Below are 14,996 nucleotides of genomic sequence, written 5' to 3' on the forward strand. Positions count from 1 at the left end.
TTAAAATGAAGATGTCCCTCTACCATCTCCCCTCTACATCCTGTAATCTTTCTTAAGCTTAGAGACATTTTCGCTCTTGCAAAGCTGCTCCCTCTCCAAAGCATTGGAGACTGCTGCTAAAATCATTACCTCTGATTATAAACTAGACCTGTCAGTCACACAGCAGCTCCCCCCTCCCCCCTTCTGACCCTGGTGTTTTCTTTAAGCTAGAGGCATAAGTTTTGATTCTGCAAACCTACTTGAGATGGTGAGCTTAGAGATATAGTTACGCTTTTAGTTGACATTTGTCTGCAGCATTTTCTAAAATGTTTGGGTCACTCAGACACTATGAATCACTTCAGGTGGCCCTGCACTGGGTTACTCGGCTCTATAGAGATTCTCCCTCACCTCAAATGAACCCAAGGTTCCTCAGAGGCATCCTGCCTCCGTTTGGGATTCATCCAAATCCCATGTACAGCCCTAGTGTGCTCCCCTGTTTAATATAATTATTAGATTACCAGCATCTGTGTGAAGCTTGAATGAGTGATCAGGGTTCAGCAGACAGTACAATAACAATGTACACTTGAGTACATTCTTGGTTCTTTTGGATTGTGACAGCTGTATTGAATTTGCATTGCTTTCCTTTTTTTAAAAAAAAACCCCATATGTATAATTTTTTGGGTGAAGGGTGTTTAAGGAGATAACAGAAATCACTGGGTTAAAGCTGACCAAAAGTCCAGAGGTAGCACTATTATCAACTTACGATGGGGTGGAAGGTTCACAGGACTTGCTCACAAATTTATTGACAGCTGCACGAATTATGATAGCTAGGAAGTGGAAGAGGCAAGCAGAATATAAAATGGCAGAATGGTATAAAGAGGCGTGGTATATAGCTATTAATGATAAATTAACATGTGTTATTAAGGTAACATGGGTAATATGCAGGAGAAATGGTTTTGAGGAGATACGGAGGGTGTTTGTAGAATTTGTACTGTTAAAACGGAAAGGGATCAAACCATCTCAAGAGGTGTTGAAATTTTGGGAGGTTGGGTAGGTACAATGGAATGGTCTTGGTGGTGGGGTGCACATTTTTATTCTTATTTATTTATGATGATGATTTTGTCAAAATAAAATAATCCATATAACCCATCTTTCCTCCAAGAAGTTCAAGCTGGCATACATGGTTCTTCCCATGTTGTGCTAACATCAATCCTGTGAGAAGTAGGTTAGGCTGAGCGACTATGACTAGTAATGAGCTGCATGGCTGGCTAGGGATTTGAACCCTAGGTCCTAGTCCACTACATACCACATTGGCTTTCACTGAATTTATTTTCCAATTTTGGCTTTTGTCTGTCACCCAGTAGAACTGCTGTGTGTTTCTGTGTCTTAAAAAAACAACAACAGTAGCAAAAGATCTAGAGAGAACAAGGCCAGCACCTTGCAATTTATTGGCTTGTCGTAATCATTCATTTGCCCCAGGAAGGAGTGTATAATAAATCACTTATCCAAATGAGTTTGGCTATTCTACGTTAAAGACGTTTGAGTTTAAAACTGCTATTCTTGGCCAATTTACAATGGATAATTCTTGCTACCTGGTTATGTCTCACAAGGTAATCAATACTTGACAGAGCAGGGCAACCTGTAATGATGCAATCTATTGACTGGGTGTGTGACTGCATTCATGCTGTTTGTCATTAGTTGTAATTTTGGGGACAAATCTGTCATTGGATCTTGAATGACAGCTATAATATACTCTGCTTGAACATGAAAGTTTGCTCTGTGTTCAGAAGTGTAATTGATTTCTTTACTCTTGGCAGGAGCATCACTCAGACTCCAGCCCATCTTCATTTTGTAACTTTTAGGAGCAGAATTAGAGAAGGGGTAGGGAGTCTGTGACCAACTCCCCTCCTCTCTAGTCATCCTCACCAGGAATGATGGGAGTTGTGGCCTAAGAGCATGTGGAGGGCCAAAGGTTGTCCACTCCTGAATTAAAGATTTGATTTGCTGATTAAGCTGGGTCTAACACACGTCAAAGTGCAAGTAGATAAATAGGTACTGCTCCGGTGGGAAGGTAAACGGCATTTCTGTTCGCTGCTCTGGTTCGCCAGAAGTGGCTTAGTCATGCTGGCCACATGACCCGGAAGCTGTACGCCAGCTCCCTTGGCCAATAAAGTGAGATGAGCGCTGCAACCCCAGAGTCGGTCACGACTGGACCTAATGGTCAGGGGTCCCTTTACCTAACACAATCTTATTTGTTGGGAAGGGAGCATTTGCGATTGTTGGTTTGACAGAAAGAAACATTGCATAGAATCTGTCATCCCATGCTTGCAACTCCATCTGCAGGAGATGATCTCCTAAAGCATTTTCTCTCCTTTGCTGGCTCCCAGATGATGAATAATCACAGCAATGTCCGTGACTATTACATAATATGGGAGCCATCCACGTGTGCCTTGCATATGTCATATGTTCTAGCTGTCCCTCTTTACAATATTGCAATGAGTGTTGTAATTTAGAGACACTTCCTTACAAGGGACATAGGAAAGAGAGTTAAGAGATAATTTAGAGAAGAGCCCCACCAGATGTTGTTCCTATCTATAACTGATCGGCAATAAACCATTATATTAACTTATTTTACTTGACCTTTATGGGGGTGAACCCCATGGCGTCAGACGTAAAGAGCAAACAGATGTTTGAAGAAGAAGTAGGGGCAGCTGGATACTGTGGACAAGAAGAGACCCACACAAACATTGAGACCTGGTTGCAGGAGGTAGCAGGAGAATGGTAATAACAGAATGCTTGCAACTGTCATCCAGCCAACAGGTGTCTGTCAACATTACTGAAAAACTGCAGAAAATTCAGGCAAAGATTTGAACTTTATCCATAGGGTGCCATAGAGAATGAAGAAAAACCAGATAAACTATCTTTTTCGTTGCATGTTGTTAGGAATAAGTGCAGGAGATATACAATTTCTTTTCTGCAGAATAAGAAAAGTGAATATAATGCTATAATGACTAAATTCAACAAGTATTGTATACCCCCAAAACACCGAGACCATTGAAACACATAGAGTTTTTTGTACACATATGGAAAATTGATGGGAATATAGAGCAATAGAGGCCCATGAGTTAAAAACCTCTTAGCTAGCCCTTTGCACTTACAATATTAGACTCTCTGAGTTCAGAGCCAATATTTTTCTGTAGCATTAAGGAAACCACAGTAAGGAAAAGAAAGTTGCATGAAGAAGGTGTCACTTGAGTGGGAGAGGAGAGCTTAAGATATGCAGAGTAGCAGAGCTGGTGAGAGCTCAAGCCAGCATGACTAATGGTCATGGATATTTGGAGTTTGGAGTCCAGCAACATCCAAACAGCCACAGATTCCACACCTCTTCAGGTAAAGGAAGGTGTGCCATCACGAAATATAAAGACACCATATACAAACGTAGGCTACCTATCCCTCATTAGTTTAGTTGAAAGTGCTCCTTTGGTCTCGTTGCCACCACAGCAGAGCTGTACAAATGGAAAGGTGAAGCCCACACTTGCTGATTTCTTTCTCCTGCATTGGGGTAAACAAAGGCAGAGCAATTCTAAGCAAAGGAAGGTGGTGGAACTTAATGCAGTCTTAAATTCAGCGGGTGCAAATTAACTCTATTCCAAACTCCTTTCAGGTGAGGGGTTACTGCCATCTGAGCCAGCCTAAGTCTGGCAGAGGGAAAACAATCCCCTCTTTTTGCCAGTATAATCGGCGCTGAGTTGCCAAGTCACATGACTGAGCTAAATGGAGTTAAGATCCAGTGTAAGTCCCCCTGCCCTGCCTCTCCTCCACCACTTTTCCAGAGCACCCATTTTTCAGGGCTTATCTGTTTTTCATAGTGTGAGCCCTGGCTGAGCCAGGTTGAGGAGTGACTTACACTGGCATAGCCTGGCTCTGCTGCAAACTGATCAGCCAAGCCATAGAACTGCCAAATCCTAACTCGCTCAGCTCAGTGGATCTTGGGTTCGGAATGCCCATTTGTAAACTTTCTGCTTAGATCTTTGGGACGGGGCGTGGAGTAATTGTTCACACCAACCTTCGTTTGTGGTGTATTCTCTCAGCCTCTTCATAAATCTGTTTGAGTCGTATTCCGATCATGTAAGACAGTATTAAACTCCAGTAAAGATAAAATGAAGTGAATATAAGCCAAAGGTTTATGTTGGGTGCTAGTTGCTAATCCAACAGCGTTTTGTTTATTTAATCATAAATTATTTAATTTATTTAATCATATTTGTTTATTTAATATTTTGGTGTTTCCATTCTCCCTTCTCACTATAATTCTTCCAACTTTGCTCCTGTAGTTCCACACTTCTCATTTATTTTTCTCTCACAGTTAGGTATATAGCACTCATTCTTTGCTTCAGTTAATGGAAAATGACCTTTTGGTTTCAGGCTTCATATCTGTACCTCTCTTACGGCTGGGCGACAAACCGCCGAATGAATTTCTCTGAATTTCTCTTTCAACAATTCAACACTGCCATCATACGAAATGTCTTTCTACTTGTATTAATTTTTTGAGTCACTGGTGTCTTCCCCATTTTATAATGTCTTCATTTATATATGTAAATGCTGCTTTTTATATTAAAGAAAACCCATGAATTTTTTCTTAAAATTGAGTCTTTTTCTAAAGTTATTAATAATTGTCTTTTTAGCTGCAGCATTTGGTTTCAGTTTCCCTCAACTTCTCTGTTGCTAAGCTAGATTTCTTTGCTGCAACTTTTAAAAGTGCTTTTCTTCTATCAAGACATCCAAAGCTATGTATTATTACGTGTTCTTAAGTGTATGCAATTGTGCCTCTTACACTGATGGAAAGCTCTTTGATCCAGCAGAACCTTCCATCAGCAGGATGGGAAGGGAGGCAAATTTTATGGATTTCCTCCTCCCTCTGCTGCCCTCCATGTCACTTCTCATACTGCTTGAAAGGATCACCCAGCCCTCCAGTATAAATTTCGGAGGAGCAGTGGAAAGTATGAATCAGCAAACCAGCCTTCAGTTCCACTGAGGAAAGGCCTCATTAGATCAAGGATCCTTCCATGATTGCAATGCACCTCATTGGACATGTCAAGTCATTATGAATATGGATTCATAATTATAATAATTATTAGCACAGAATCATCTATACTGACATAACAACTCTCCAGGGTATCAGACAGGGATCTTTCCCTGCCTGCCCTACTTGGGTTGTAGCAAGGACCCTCTGCATGCAAAGGAAACATTCCAGCAGTGAGCTATGGCCTTTTCCCCAAAGTGACAAGCCAGGGTGATCTCATTCTCTCTTTCTGCTGCTGCTGCTTGTGATAGAAGCAAAGCTTCTCTTCATTTTTGCTGCCTGCAAATAGGATGGTGAATTGAGGGGGATAGTCCAACTTAGCCCTAAAACCACAAACCTTGGGACAAGCCAAACCCAAGAGCCACTGGGATGAACAAATTAGGATCTAGTGGATCTCGGGCTCAGCCAGTGGTATAGCGTGGGGGGAGCACAGGGGTGGTTGCCCCAGGTGCAAAATTGTTAGAGGGCGCAGAATTTCAACACCTGGTGCTGCCTCAATACAGCTGTATGCTTCCATTGCTGGAATCCATTGAAAACGGCTCCTCCATGGGAACCAGGAAGTGACCTCTCCAGACAACAGAAGGACTCTTCTTTTCTTATCTCTGCAGCTGTGATATCCTGGGCGACGCAGACACTGTTAGGTAGTTGAATGTGCATGTGTCCTCCATCCGTTTTTGTACTCCATCCGTTTTCCTCCCTCTCCCCCTTCTGTGTGGCCCTGGGTGCTGTCAACCCATGCTACACCACTGGGCTCAGCTGACTGGTTCCTGGCACAGACAGACTACACCAACATAATCCCCTCATCCTTGCTCAATGAGAGATGTGATGGCATGAATCCTGGCTCAGCCACCTGAGCTGAGATTGGCAGATCTTATGCTGGTGTAAACTCTGAAAAATGGGGGGGATGGCAGTTTCAAGAATGGATGGAGTGGGGAGACTTATGCTACATCCAAACTCTGCTCAGCTCAGTCACATGACCTGGTAACCCAGCAAAACCTGGCAAAAAGGGTGGTTCAAATCAAATTATTCTGAAAGCTTGTTTTCTCTCTTGGTGAGCTCAGCCTATAGTAGCTCCCTTGCTGAACAAAGTTTATAACAGGGTTAATTTATACCAGCTTAAGTTCAGCTATTATTAAGTTCTACCAGCTTCCTATACATAAGGGAAGTGGCCATGGGAATTATGTTTTCAAAGCCGAATTTTGTGTTTTTTCCTCCACTCTCACAGAATCAGTGCATATAAGCAACCCTGGCTATTGCTGCCAATTGAATCAAGGGGGCAGAATAATTTTGCACAGTGAAGGCTATACGCTTTAGCATTTGCAACTCAGAATGTCTTTTTTAAAAGATGCTCATAAAAAAATAAAATTTAATGAGCAATTTTAAAAATAAAAAATTGGGCAGTTTTATTTGCTATCTTTGTCTGCAGGTTCCATTGCAATTATGCTGGTTAGAAACATTTAACAAACATATTTAAAACTGAATATATAACAAGTTTATTATATTTTACAACCTGATCCTCAAGGCATAAAACTGAGTAGCTCCTTTATTGGGCTAAGTGTTGATATCGTTTATTGGATCTACACATTCCAAGTTAATTCTGTCAAATCACCCAATAAGGAGAAGGTCATGGAACTGAACCCCCGAGTTATCACAAAAGTTTACAAAATGTTTTAACAACTGTTTGGTACAGTGAGAGTTTCTGCATCCATTTCAGTGAAAGCAACATGACTAACAGAAAGATACTGACTTGGGTCTGAAACTAAAGCACCCCTTTCCGTTCACAAAAATGTATTTGAACCAGCTGAAGATCCTGCTAGCAGAAAAGTGGGAGGTGATAGTCATAGATTCCTCCTTCTCCAATAGTGGTCCACGTGGTGGGCAAGAGCAACAGAGCTATGCTCCTGGCACTGCAGTCACTACAACTTATCTCAACAGTGCTGGGGTGATATATGGTGGTGAGATCAGGGCTGCATGTGCTACACATCATTAAGTGTGATGAGTAGGACTTGTTCTTAGTATGTTACTGGGTGTCATGGACTGGTGGAGGAATGGCAGGAGGCACCACCTGGGGAACCTCCAAAGGAAGAAGGTTCAGAGCCAGGGGATCAGAGGGAGGAGAGAGAGCAGACTGGGAGGAGGAGGTGTCAGAAGCTGAAGAGGTAACAGGGTTTAGTGAGCAGGAAGAGGCTGGGGCAGAGAACAGTCTAGAAGCAGAGGCAGAAGCAGAAGGTCAAGAAGCAGAGTGGAGGCAAGCTGGTGAAGAAGCCAGGGGATCTTGCCCTCCTGTTGTGACCAACTTCCCTCCCCTCTTATCTTCCATAACACAAAGAAGAATGAAGAGGGCAAAGAGAAACAAGACGATAAAGGCTTAGGCTGCTGGGGAAGGAACCAGGAGAGGAACCTTAGAGAGTTGTGGGAAGGCGGGGACCTTCAGTCCTCACAACTGCCTCATTGGGGCAGAGTTGCTGTGATCACTAGGCCTGCATTGTTCTGGGTCCTTTGAATAAAGAGTTAACTTCACTGACTCCAGGTGTTTTATTGCTGACCTGTCCTTGACTCCAGCTGCTGACACTGTATGAGCATTTTATGTATTTTGCATTGCTCCAGCAGATCCACACCATACATTTGAAGCACACCCAGCACACATTTAAAGCATGTGACTCCGCCCACAGAATCCTGGGTCACATGACTGAGCTGAACAGAGTTAGGATCCAGAGTAAGCCCTCTCCCACCCTTCCAGTCCTGCACCCTCCCTTCCAGGTGTTCAGGGCTTATCCTGGCGTATGTTCTACTGGCTCGGCTCAGCCAGCTGGGTCACAGCTGAGCCATGATGGGGGAATTACAGCATGTCAGCATATCTTTGGCTGAGACTGGCATAAGGCAGCTGATCCAGGAACCAACCACATCCCAACTTGCTCATCCCAGCAGATCAAGGGATAGTATTTTGCCCCTAGATGGAAGTCTACTAGAGGGGTTACTTCTGCATCTCCCAAAATGGGGACAGGGAATAAGATGTAGATTTTTGTAAAATGTGCCTATATTATACATAAAGACACAAATTTAGAAATACAGTGGTACCTCGGGTTACATACGCTTCAGGTTACATACGCTTCAGGTTACACACTCCGCTAACCTAGAAATAGTGCTTCAGGTTAAGAACTTTGCTTCAGGATAAGAACAGAAATCGGGTTCCAGCAGTGCGGCGGCAGTAGGAGGCCCCATTAGCTAAAGTGGTGCTTCAGGTTAAGAACAGTTTCAGGTTAAGTACGGACCTCCGCAACGAATTAAGTACTTAACCCGAGGTACCACTGTAATGATTATTACTGAAAAATAAATACATCTCATCATAGCGAGGAAAACTGTGCCCAGATGACTTGTATGATGTCAATATGCTGCCCAGGAGCTAACTTTTGATGGACAGCTTCAAGGTACCTGCTCTCCCTTTTAACACTTTTTTTGTTCTTCCAATTGATTTCAACCAGACACTATTTCAAACCGAGAACTGTCCTCTCTAAAGTAGGACAGATGGTCACCCCAAACTGTAATGACCTCTGAAACATGGGTGCTCCCCCAATACAGCTGCTTGGGCTGCCATGGTAGGAAATCAACAGCGCTGTTAGTCAGCCTTTTGGGAGATGTTGGATGTTGTTGGAGCCATTCCCGAATTCCTACATGCAGTGAATACAAGAGACCAGAAGTTGTTGACCCAGATGCCAAAGTGTACACTTTTTAAATGAAAGTGAAGGAGATTAGTCGACAAGCTTGTTTTGATCTTGGCTTATGCCTGATCCTTATGGGGTCTGGCAGCTTTCAGAGATGAAAATCTGCCTTGGGCAATTATGTCAAATGTAGTCCTGACCCCAGCTAGGCATTGCATCAGCATTTGTAATGGAAAAAGTGCATCTGCTTCTTGATGGAACCAGAGCCCTCAAGGCAATTCTAACTACAATAGTTGATGACGTCCAGGAAGGAAGTGCTTTCAGTAGAGGAACAAAACATTAAGTAACATTAACCTCAGGGAATAAACTCCGGGATAATCCTGGTTGAGTCAGCCTGGCCAAAATAGCTGATTTGTTTATAAAGGTCTACAATCATTATAGCAAATTGTTTGGTTGATGCTGCTTGAATGCTAGTAGGGTGGGCAAGGGACAAAAAAATCACTGATATGGGTACCATCTAATTATTTTTCTTGGTGCTTCCCAAAGGTTTCTGGTCAGCTACTGTAAGAACAGGTCACTGGTCTGATCTAACAAGGCTCTAATGTCCTTCTGCTTCTCATTATCCCTTCAAATGGCATGAGTGTGGCCTGCTTGGGGTCATCCCATTTTATCCACATAACATCCCCTGTGAGCTACGTTTGGTTGAGGGCTGGCATCCTATCCCAAGCTACCTAGTGAATTTCAAAGTTAAGCAAAAAATTCAACCTGGGTTCCCCAACTTCCCATCCAGATTTTTGCATTCTAGTTACACCATGATGACTCTCTGAAAATGGATGTCAGACCTCACCAACAGCAACAAACAAACAAACCTCATACTATAAAGAGATTTTCTTGATGGCTCTGTAGACGGAGTGATTTGACACTGATTTAGCATCAACACAATCTGTTGTCCAGATGCAGGGCTCACATACGGTAATTCACAACATTGAGACAGATTCAACTAAATAGTTGGTCTAGAAGAAGCCAGCATAACAAGTCCTGCCACTGCAATGGGGCTTTGCTCTGAACCCCCCCAAATCATCTCTGAGTGGGTCAGGAGAACCCTCAGAACAGTGCATGAGGGGAGATCCTTCTGGCAAGTAGAAATATTGGATTTCTCCCATTATCTTTTTGGTAGAGGAGAAGGGACATGCTTTCTCCTCCATCACAGAAAATAATGTAGCTGCTCAAGTAAATGCCTTAACCAACCCTTCATCATGTAGGAACAACCAAGGGAGCAGAGGCCAACCAGCTACATTAGAAAAAAACAAAACACAGATCTTGTCTTAAACTGTGTTGGTGAATGCCATTCTTGCAGTATGTTGTCATTTTTTTTTATTAATGCATTTATATTCTTCCTCTCTGGCTGCCTAATGACTCACGGATGGAGCTATTAAGGAGAGTAGTTGTGAGAAATAATGAGCTTTATAAGCAGGAAAATATCTCGGAGATTTTGCTTCCAGGGAGCAGCTAGCTGATGATTTGAATAGTGGTAATTCTGATCAGCTTTCATATTTCCATGCACTATGTTTCCCTGATAGGCCAAGGCTCTCTCTAGGATCAACAGATGGGCCACTGATGGCAGATCAGGTGTAGGGAAGGTGCATGACTTCAAATGTGGGAAATGTTTAATGTGAACTTCCCCGTTGCTCATGTATATGGTCCCATCCAGCATCGGCTCCAGCCCCTTTCAAGCTGAAGTGGGATTAAAATGTACATTGTATTCTGTCTCCTAACTCTTCCCTTTCCAACCTGTTCTTGAACTTCTCCAAGCCAAAGACCTTACCTTAAGGGAGGAAGAAGATACAATACTGCCAGTGTGGTGTAGTAGTTAGTGTGCTGGACTAAAAACCTGGGAAACCAGAGTTCTAGTCCCTACTCAGCCATGATGTTCACTGGGTGACCTTGGGACAGTCACTGTCTCTCAACCTAGTCTACCTCACAGGGTTTTTGTAAGGATAATACAAGAAGATGGAGAACCGTATATGCCATCTTGAGCTCCTTGGAGGGAAAAATGGTATATAAATGTAATCAGTGCTATTTTTCTAGAAGAAGCGGTGCTGGAACTCACCATGAACACCTCTCTCATGGCAATGGAGCCCACCTGAGAGGTGTCGGAACTGAGTTCCAGCGTGTTCGGCTGAAAAATAAGAAGCCCTGAATGAAATAAATAATAGGAATATGAAGATAGGAGATAACTTGCACTCCTTGCCTGGCAATGAAACATCATTTCCTTGTGGTGTGATTATGAGGCATATAATTTTAATGAGACTAGTTCTTGACTTCACAAAACCCATTCTGGAAGGTACCTGGAACCTCCTCTACCTGGAAGATGGAAGATGTAATGAAAATGTTAAACAGTTGGCATCTGAGCAGCAGAGAGAGGGAGGTGTAGGTTGGTTCTGTTAGGGCCAGGCTATGAAATATATGCATCAAGGTGCTGAAGAGGTGCTTCTCTGGCTACTGGGTGCAGGGTGATGCTTCCTTGGAACTATGACTGCTTGCTTGTGTGCCTTCTTTCTTCATATCTAGGTGTCACCGGAAGCAGTATGGTAGGCAGGATAACCTGGCTTCCTAATGGTGTGTGTTGCTGCCTGGTGCTGAGAGGTGGAGAGGCAAGATAGCAAGGAGTTTGGCAGGTGCAGTTGCTGGTATGGGGTCAGATTGGTTCTGCTACTGAGCCTGCACTGCACTGAGCTCCCTGGCGCTTTGTATGGTGAACAGGTCAGGTGAGCAATGCTGTCGTGACAACCACTGTTGTTCAGAAGCACTGTATCTCAGCAGTAGATCATCTGATTGACATGGAGAAGGTCTCAGGTTCAATCCTTGGTCCTTGCAGGATAGGTTAGGAAGGCTCTCTGTCGGAAACCCAACAGCCAGGGTAGACCAATGGTCTGTCTGTGTTGCGTGCCCAGGTGTCCCCATCTTAAACAATAAATAATGAGACACAAGAAGTTCTTATTTTGGGTGAAATCAGGCCACAACTTTATTGACTACAAATGTAAGAGGTTTGGCATAGGCGTTGGGTAGACCACACTCCTTCTGGTCTATTTAATTTGGAGTCAACTGGAAGTGAGGGAGTTCCCTCTCCTAGGAATCCAGACAGAAGCATGTCCAGTGGATCCCTTTAATGGGATACTCCATTTACTGGAGGGGCAGGCAGAAGCTATAACCTTCCCTCGCAAACAAATGCATAATAAACCACACTGCAAATCTGCAGTTTTTGACAAGGAAACCAGTTGTGTCATGCAGTATCTTCTGAAATAGAAGGTAAACAGATATAAGGCAGATAATCTGTCACATAGGAAATCAGTTTCATTTCACATAAACAGCTGGCGACACCTTGGAAGCTTCTGTGAGTAATTTCAATGCATGGAGCAGCGACTGAGGTTTTGAAATGTAGCGACTGTGCTACAGTGTCATTCCCGAAGCAATTGCAGTGGGCGTCAAAATATTTATCGACCTCCAGCAGAACTAGATCATTAAGAAAGAAGAAGTGTGCATGTTAAGGTCAGCCGACCTGAGAAAGGAAGAAGGGCTGGAATCAATGAAGACATCTCCCCTGTTTGAAAGCATAAGCTGCTGATTACCATTCGGTACACAGGAGAATGCCTGTGTACTCTGCTCCAGAGGGAGGCTTGGGGGCTCAAAGAAAGCCCCACAGAGAGACAAGGTGCCTTAGGCAGGCTTGAAGCAAAAACACTGTGAATGATTAATTACTTCAGCAAAGTCGGTGTTCTAAAGAAAGCACAAAGGTTGCAGGCTTTATTTGCACAGGAAGGTGGGAACCCACAAAACTATATTTCAGTAATTTCCTGGGTCTGAAAGTGCTCAAGTGTCAGTGCAATGGGGTTGCCATCTTTTCTCCAACAGGCTTCATTTGCCTTTGTGACATGGCAGGCAGACGTTCCACAGGTCCAGGGCATGCAGTGGAGGGGAAAGCATCACCTGCTGATCTTTTGCAGTCGTGCAGCTCTTCATGGCACCAGAGCCCTTCCAAAAAACAAAATGGCCATCCTAGAGTGTAATGATGAAGCCATCACCAATGTTTAGAGAGGAGAGTTTTGGCTAAAAGGGGAAAACCCCGGGACTGAAAAGTACTAATTGCACACAAACCACATGGATTTGTAAATCTGATTTCTTCGTTGATGTGATCTCTAGTGAGCAGAAGTGCTCTTGCCTCAGATAATGGGCTTATAAATCAGATGGCTTATAAATACCACTGGTGGCGCTTGACTATTCCTTCTCTCTAACAGCACAGAAGTGCAGCGCAGGCCTGGTTCTCACAATCAGATGGGATGGCAAAGTTGCTTCGGGACTGGATGACTCCAGACTATGAGCCACTATTTGTGGTGGGGGTGGGAACTGGAAGACAGATGTTGATCAATGGAGCGACACAGGAGGAGCTGCATTGCAGAGCAGGCTAACCGCTGCCAGTTACTGAGAAGGCAGGAAGCAAAGTATCAGGGAGTTAGGCACAGTGCAGGTGCAATGGCAGAACTGATCTGCTTCTGCTTCTGCACTGTGCTGCATTGCCCTTAGCAGTAACTTTGCCCCTATCGGTCACTGGCAGCCGTGAGTGGCATTAGAAAGCCAGGCCAGCCATCAACCGCACCTGCATCACCAGCCACAACTGCACGGCACTAAGCAGAACATGCCAAAGTCAGAAGTGGGGGAGGCAGGGTGGGTATGTCACATGGGTGACAGGGATGTTTCATGTCCCCAGGGCCCACTATACATGTTTCAGTACTTGAGGAAGCATAAGGTGGGTGAAGGAAGCATAAGCTCTTATGGAACGTTTCAATATCCATTTCAAAGCACTGTGGATTTAAGTAACCCTGCTCAGTTTGTTCAAGGTGTAGCAGAGATATGTAAGAGATAGAGACATGCTTCCATCTCTGTGCCAAGGATATGAGATGTCTGTACCTCCCTTTTGCACCAGAGCTGTCATTCTGCCATGATTGTGCTTTGAAGTTTCTGATTAGATTCAGGGGGCTGACTCGTATTTGATTCTACCCGCCCAACCCACCCAAGGATCTGCTAATCTTGCAAGAGCAGGCTCTTCTTGTGAGATTTACAATGCTTTCTTGCTTCCAAATGCCTTGAAATATCCTCCAATTTTGTTGCAGTATTTCAACAGCCCCTGGCTGAGCAGAACAAATAATAATAAAAAATCAATACCTTTTTTTACCTTGGTACAGGAGGTCAGCACAACATCAGTGCACCTCTTCAGCCCGCTTAAAATCCTCGTGTTATGACGAGACTTGCTAAAAGCATAAGTAGAGACAAGAATCTGTTGAAAGGTGCAAGCTCACCACTTTAGACCTCAGTAGGAAACAAACCAACTGTAGTTATAATTAGAGGTGGGAACATTTGCAGTCTCTGGCAAATAGTTTCCAACTTGGCTCCAGTTTCCACTTCACGGTCACAGAGAGAAGTGTGTGTTCATGCAGCGGGAGATAGAACCCAGGAAAGTAGTACCCAGCTTGTGTTTTATTGTTTCTGTTTGTTCATTCTTTGACCTGCTTTCTGCTAATCTGCCAAACTCAAAAGCCTCGTTCACTTACCAGAGCAAAGAGGGTCCTGGCAGATGACCTCACAGTTCCTGCTCTGAAAAACGACAACCTGGAGCTGTGTTCCTCTGCATTCCTCTTCCACAACACCACTTTGTGGGACACGTAAAGCAGCAAAGAACTTCAAACATACATCTGCATATGGGTGGATCCTGCCATAGTCTTACCACTTGGTAATTAACCCTATGAAACTTGCAATTGAGCGACTCTGTTCAGCCTAGCTTGCAAATCAACCCTTAATAGACTTGCTTCATGCTCCCTGAAACTGCACTGATGATTCATCTGATATAATTACTGTCTTTAACGAAAACAAAAAAAGTGGGGCGTTTGGGGGTTAAAGCATTGAAGAGTGGCAGCTTTCAGTTTCTGATAGAAGTTGTGTATGGAATGACAGAGGTCAGGCAAAAGAATTTTAGCACTCAAGCGAACTTGTGACTGTTGTAGCAGCAGCAGGGTGGCTGTGACAAAGTGCAGTGACATTTACAAAATTCTTTGATTGCTAGGGACGATTAGGTGCCCTGCTTTGTCAAAGGAATAGGTACTATCTTTCTGTAACTGCTGTAAAAGAGACAGTGCTCAGAGGAATAAGTTGCAATAAAAGTTAGTTAAGCATCAAGGCTGGTAATATTGGCGACTGTAATTCTGGAAACTGTGACATGTTTGGCC

At 43.7% G+C, this 14,996-nt stretch overlaps 1 long non-coding RNA gene across 1 annotated transcript in view; it reads right to left on the minus strand.

The window, feature by feature from the left end:
* LOC310759858 overlaps window positions 1–14,415 on the minus strand; it is a 66,329-nt gene extending 51,914 nt beyond the window's left edge. Inside the window, exons 1-3 of the long non-coding RNA XR_014546581.1 lie at window positions 14,325–14,415; window positions 13,939–14,024; window positions 10,829–10,897 (exon numbers count right to left, since the gene is read on the minus strand). This is a non-coding gene — a long non-coding RNA (uncharacterized lncRNA). The remainder of the gene's footprint in view (window positions 1–10,828; window positions 10,898–13,938; window positions 14,025–14,324) is intronic.
* Window positions 14,416–14,996: the final 581 nt, after the last annotated feature.

This window comes from Podarcis filfolensis (genome assembly GCF_964270895.1).
Source record: "Podarcis filfolensis genome assembly, chromosome: 3".
Taxonomy (NCBI): Eukaryota; Metazoa; Chordata; class Lepidosauria; order Squamata; family Lacertidae; genus Podarcis; species Podarcis filfolensis.